The 6,993-nt window shown below is 38.4% G+C and overlaps 1 pseudogene; it reads left to right on the forward strand.

Annotated features, from left to right (window-relative positions):
* On the forward strand, nt 5,611-6,781 carry LOC104738181 (annotated as a pseudogene).

A 6,993-nucleotide genomic window follows, 5' to 3' on the forward strand; every position in this document is an offset into this window, starting at 1 on the left:
TATATTTTCATCGGTAGGATTTATATTAACTGGGCAATAACACTTTAGGAATGTAAGTATAAAGTGTCGTGCAATAGCCAACTATGCCTCTTCATTATCACTTGTTGGGAAGAAAATGGGTGTCATCTGTTACACAAATCCGAACCAATCTTTTCTGTCTTGCGGTTTTGGAAGGTTGAGAGTTATGAAGGTATGGATGGTTAAATTGTTATTATCGTGTCAATAACATGTACTTTGGTTTGATACATAATATGGCGACTCTCTGTAGGTGTATCATGTCTTGTACACACAGAAGCCTCGTCGAGAGTCTTCATAAAACCAGATTTCGACGGACTTGATCATCACCAGTCGATGTAAGTAATTATTATGTATGATAGCTTCCAAATAGCAAAGTTCTTAATGCTAAAAGGTTGAAACCCACTTTCCACAATTACAGATCTGAGTTTGCTGTACGTTACCACATAAACCATGTGATGGAGCAGGATAGGGATAACATAGAGACCCCAAATGAAAGCATTGCGCAGGCAGGTGAGAGCTCAAGGACTCAAAACGCAACAATAGATGATGATGGGGAGTGTTCAAAAACAGAAGATTAGAATGAAAGTTTTATGTACTTTATCATATTTTTTGTAAGGATAAATACTCTTTCTGCTTGAAGTAATTCTGAATTATTAGGATGTTAAATGTTATATTTCCACCGACTATGTTATGATTTATGAATAATTAGGATGTTATATGATATTTATTACCACCCACCATTAATTTATGAGTACGTACACAAGTACAAAGTCCTAATGACATGGTCATAAAAAGTATGCTCAATTATCCAACAACATGTATATGTACGTACAACGATAAAGTTTTAAATTTATGTACACGTACACATGTTTGTTTAAGTAAACATACAACCAAACAAGTGAATAGGATTTCCAAAACCTTTCATGTACGTACATAGCCACAATGTATGATGTGTACGTACACATCATTAAGTAAACGTACAACGAAACAAGGGATTAGGATTCCTACGACTTATATATGTACATACATAGCCACAGTGTATGATGTGTACGTACACATGATTCATTTACCGTACAACCAAACAAGTGAATAGCAATACACGCCCTACATAGGGCGGTTTACAGTGAAAACAATTTATTTAAATCGGATTTTTGCAAGTTTTCTTGTTATGGCCCGAGCGTTTACACCTGGTACACTTATTTGGACGAGGGCGTTTGTTTCTTCTTTTCTGTTAATAATAAATGGAAAGTGCTACATGAGATGTCCCATATCTAATCTAGAGTATGGTAACGTAACTATAATAACAAATTCGATACAATAACTACTAACCCGGTTTTCTCCCTTTGATTTAATGCTCTTTGAAACTGGCCTTCCCAGTGGTCTTCTACTGTGTGGAGGGATTAAATGAAGTTCAGAGACATGAACTGGAATGTCGACGTCTTTTGGATCCTCAATTGGTAGAACAACTTCTTGATAAGAAGCTGTAAAAGTGTTAAGCAGATACCACGCAGCAGCAATCGACTTCGGATTGATCCCAAAATGTATTGCAGTCGCTAGAACATGTTCGCATGGAATTCCTAACCTTGTGTACACTAGACAGGTACACGTACACCGGTCTAAAACAATATGGCAATGCTCGCCTGTCTTACTAGTCACTTGGTAACTCCACGGTCCTGACATCATAACTGAAAACTTCCCAGATTCAGGAAGCTCTTGCAAAAACCGGTCATCAACTTCAGGAGTTACCAAAGACGTACACTTGGAAGCTTTTTTCCTCCTTTCACCAAACCATCACATTATTATCTCCCTAATGAATTCCAACATGTACACAATCGGATAGGTTTTCGCTTTTATGAGGACATTATTGAAAGACTCACCAGTGTTGCTTGACATTATGTTGTATCTTTCCCCTTTACAGTATGCTCTTGTCCAATGCTCCAGCCCAATATCCTCTAAATATTTTGCGCATTCAGGACTCCTACTCCTTAATTCCTCAAAATATTTTGTAAAATCTCTCACTCGATATGCTTTTGCAGCGCTTATAAACAATCCCGATTGTCGGTCTGAAACTATCATTAAATCTTCATCATCTGGAACAATCTCCTTTAACTTATCAAAGAACCATATCCACGATGCATCTGTCTCCCCATCAACAACACTGAACGCAATAGGAAATATATTAAAGTTACCGTCTTGGGCTGACGCTATTAGTAGGCATCCTTTGTAACAGCCTTGAAGTTGTGTTCCATCAACAACGACGACTTTCCGCATATATTGTAGTCCCCTAATAGAGGCCCCAAGAGAAATGAAAATATACTTGAACCTTTCTTTGCCATCAATTTCTGGTGTCGAATGGAGGTGGTAGATTGTTCCTGGATTAGCTTTACGAAGGAGGTACAAATATGTCGGTAAAAACCTGTAGCTTTTCTCATCATCACCCCTAACATGTTCCACTGCCACTTCTTTAGCTCTCCATGCGGTAGAATATGAGATGCGAACGTTCAAGTCATTTAATATCAGATGTGGAACGTCAACAGCTCTAGGCCCTGCTTGCGTAGAACTGTATCTACTCTTGATCGCTTCCCCAACAACTTTATAAGTAGCATGTTTACCATAATTCTTCCGGGTGTCGATGTCACAAGTATGAATATCCACATACCTACTGATTTTGAAATTTGAAGATCTCTTTACAACATTTGCAGCCAACTGTCATGGACAACTTCTATCGACGCATACCAATTCCAATCTTCGTGGACAAGACCGAATTTGATGGAAACAATAACAATTTCTGATTGCATGGAAAGACATTGTCTGCTGCAACATTTCTTTGGTTTGAAACAAACTTCCAACATACAGTGATTCCCCTGTCGTGGCAATTTCAACTTGTGTCTCATCTGCTCTCAGATGGGCTAAATCATCAAACACTGGAGCATAAACAATATCAAGTAACTCAGCGTCATCTGTTTGCATCGCTTTGAAGCCATTGAAAACTTCGTACGACTCATTCAAGGTGACTAATCTCTCACCTGATTTGGCCCTTGATTCAGACATCACATCCAATGATGCCTCTCCAATTTCAATGTCTAAACTATTTCCTTCTCCTATAGCAGGTTCTTCATCATTTGTGTACGTTAAACCAGCATCTTCGCATACTTCCTCACGTTCACATTCCGTATTGTACGTACATGGATCAGTCGGTTCAATATCACCATTCCCTAGAACTGGTCCATCACGTACAAGTGCATTTTTATACGTACACAATTGTAATAAGCGGGTAAAGTCCCCTGGTGTAACCACTGGAATCTGATTCTCGCCACCGTCTCCGGTATGCCCAATCATGTTTTCTCTGTTGACAAAATCTGTCCACTTGTTGTAATCATAATCTTCTTCATCTCCTTCACTACATTCGATAGTTGGATCAAGCGTACTCCCTCCACTTGATCCATCAGTGTCCTCATCTTCATCATCATCTTCATCATCCTCTCCGTCATCCTCTTCATCATCATCTTCATCATCCTCTCTGTCGTCCTCTTCATCATCCTCTTCATCATCCTCTTCATCGTCCTCTTCATCATCCTCTTCATCATCCTCTTCATCGTCCTCTTCATCATCCTCTTCATTATCCTCTTTACCCTCATTTTGCTCAACCCCTACCCCGTCCTTGCGTTCATCCCCAATAACTAACTCCAACATCGAATTTGTAGGATTTTCAGTCCCTGACAACTTGTAATTTTCATGACTCTCAGTGTCCACAAATGCATTAACTTTTGGGAGAAAATGAGACACACATGTTTACACTTGCATCACCACTGCGGATGAAAATGAATGTTTCCAAGCTCATTTGATTGTCAATGTGCACAGGAGGGCGTTTACGTTCTATCATGACAGACATCCGCCTTGGCATCCAATAACTGATTGTCGGAGTAAACTCTGTAGCCGGAATGCAGAACAACTCACATAACGTACACGACAGCTCCGTGTACGTAATGTTTCGTTTCAGTAATATACACTTGCCAAACTTTCCTTTCTTAGGTTCAAATTCTCATTCTTGTTGTTCAGTACGAATCCAAACACCAAGAACAATAAATACAGGAATATCCATTACACACCTGCAACATAAATGCATCCATCACATTAAATGTCATGCCTATTAATCTCGACACAAATAAATACCCAACAACACATACATCAAACATTAAACCCACATAACACATACATCAAACATTAAAACCACCCAGATTCCATTCCTTTTGTTTTTGGTACATAAAAAACAAAACACCAACTCTATTAACTTAGTTATGAAAGATTATTGTTCTTATACCTCTGCATATATTACCTGAAAAACAAAATTCAACTTTCTTCTTCTTCTTCTTCACTTCACAATCTCCCCCTACTCGTTCTAAGTTTTTTATCATCCTTTATCACTCTCGACAACAACTCTCAATCATACAAAAGGAATAAAAAGATGCTCTGCATTAATTGGGTTGGTATTTGTCTTGTCTTGCTTTTAATACAATGTGACATAAAGATCAATAATTAAACATTAAATTTAAACTGTAGCAACTAACCTTAACAACGAGAGAACTCCCCAATTTTGTTTCATCGCCGGTTGTTTCGTTTCCTCGTCGGTTGGCTTTTTGGTTGCGAGGGCAAAAATGTCCAGCTGAAGGGAGGTGGCTATTTGGTGTAAACAAACATAACTTATTACCTAAAATAATTAAAAAAACTTGCCCTATGGCTATAACATATAATTTACCCTAGTATAAAAGTGGTAAGTTTTAAAATGACTTTACAAAACCTAATCTTTTGACTCTTTCATGCCATACGTTGGGCTTGTTTACGAGAGGCCCAAATGCAATGTTTTCACGCCCGGCCCAGACCGGCCAGTTCGACCGGTTAATCCGTGACCTGGAGACTTTACCGGTTCGGGTATAGTGCTAATAACCGGTAGTAATAAAACCGGTAAAACCCAGAAAAATCCACTATTAACCCGTGACCCGGTGAACCGGTTGACCCGGCTGGTTAGCGGTTCAAAAAAATCTACTAGATTGTTGAAAAAGAATATAGGGATTCACAATTTTAATTATTTTAAAAACTTTTTATTCCTTTATAGCTTAGACGGCAACACAAATGGCTCACAACACATCTCTTTTTTTCAACTTTTTTTTTCATATCTCATGCTTTGCGTAAGAAGAATTGATTGTTTTTGGAGATGTTTTATCAGTGTTTTTTTATTTTTTGATTTGAATTTAAAAGTTTTAATCATTTACTATTATTATTAAACTTCATACTTTGTTAAACATGATATTCTTTTTACAATATTTTGAAAAATGTTTATTTTATATAAATGCATTAAATATATTTTAGTCAGTTGACCCGTGGTCGAACCCGGTTAACCCGATGACCCAGTGACCCAGGAGCTAGTCCGGTTCACAATCCGGGTTGGGTTTCAAAACATTGCCCAAATGCTTTACGCATTCTACAAATCGCATATTGTTTGAAAAAAACCCTAGTTCTGCATTTCTGAAGGTCAAGAACTCGATCTCAGCAGCAACACATTCTTCTACACACCTAATCTCATTAACCCTAATCATGGCCGATGGTCGTTGGTCGGATCTTCCTATGGACATATTAAGATCTGTGTTGGAGCGTTTGAGTTTTGTCTATTTAAACCGCGCTAAGATGGTATGTTCGCATTGGTATCTGTGTTCGAAACAAACCTCGCCTCAAAAAATCGGATCTCCATTGCTTATTATGTTTCTAGAGGATGGTGGTTATACCACCCCAAGGAAGCTAGGGTTTATAAAACGAAGAGAGACTTACGTATGTGTGTTTTATCTCCGACCCTCTTAAGCTTATATTGGCCAAACATTAAATTCTTGGCAAACTCAGGTAACTGGTTCTTGGTTCTGGATTCTAAATCCAATCTCTATATTATAAATGTACTTAGCCAGAAAAAGATCCATCTTCCACCTCTGGAGTCGATCAAAGGTGGCCAATATAAGCTTAAGAGGGTCGGAGATAAAACTTTCAAGGAGGTAGAAACCCGTCGCTGTGTCAGCCATAAAGCTAGAAATCTGAGAGGTCTTTTGTGGGTAGACAAGAAGAAGGAAGAGTTCGTAGTTGTATGGTACTTCCATAGGATCAAGTATATGACTGAGTATTTAGCCTTTTGCAAGAATGGGGAAGATCATTATCGTGAGATTCCAAGCTTTGTGTTACGAGACGTGTCTGATATGGTGCTATCTTGTGGTAATCACATTCGAAAACTCACATATGATTCGTCTGGACAAGAAGGTTTCAAGGATATTTTATCACCATTTGGTTTGCCATCTCCTCCGACTGGATTATATGATGATGAGTATCGCTATAGTATTGCTGTTAGACCAACAGGAGAATTTTTGGTTGTCATGAGCATCTTTTACGTGTCTTCAAGGCCTTGGATGTTTTTTCTTTACAAGAAGAACCCTTCCCGAGTCCCGGGTAATAGTTTATACAGCATGCTTGTTAAGGTAGATTATTTAGGTGACGAGGCTCTGTTTCTGGATTTGGGTATCACCGTGCCTGCTATCTATTTGGGTATCACCTTGGTATCGAACCAAACTCTATCTATTTCTCTCGCACTCGCCATGCTGGTTTCTCTGTCCAGAAAAGTTCATGCCTTGACGTATGTGTGTTCAACATCGTAACAAAGACCCTCAAACGTTTCCCGGGTTTCTTCAACTTAAAGCTCAAGGATGCTCGATGGTTCCTTCCGTCTTGATGATTTGTTTCCTTCTGCATTCCTTTTGTGGTGTTTCTTAAGAGATTTCTACACTTTTTGGTTTTATGTCTAGTTGCCTTTTTAATTTCCATTTTCTTTAGAAAATAGTTTTTGGGACCTGAAGGTTCTTTAGTTGGCAATTTTGACATGGTAAATGAAACATTATAAACAAAAACACTACTAAACAATTAATTGGCTGTCAATTTTTTTTT

The sequence above is a fragment of the Camelina sativa genome, chromosome 13 (genome assembly GCF_000633955.1).
Source record: "Camelina sativa cultivar DH55 chromosome 13, Cs, whole genome shotgun sequence".
Classification (NCBI taxonomy): Eukaryota; Viridiplantae; Streptophyta; class Magnoliopsida; order Brassicales; family Brassicaceae; genus Camelina; species Camelina sativa.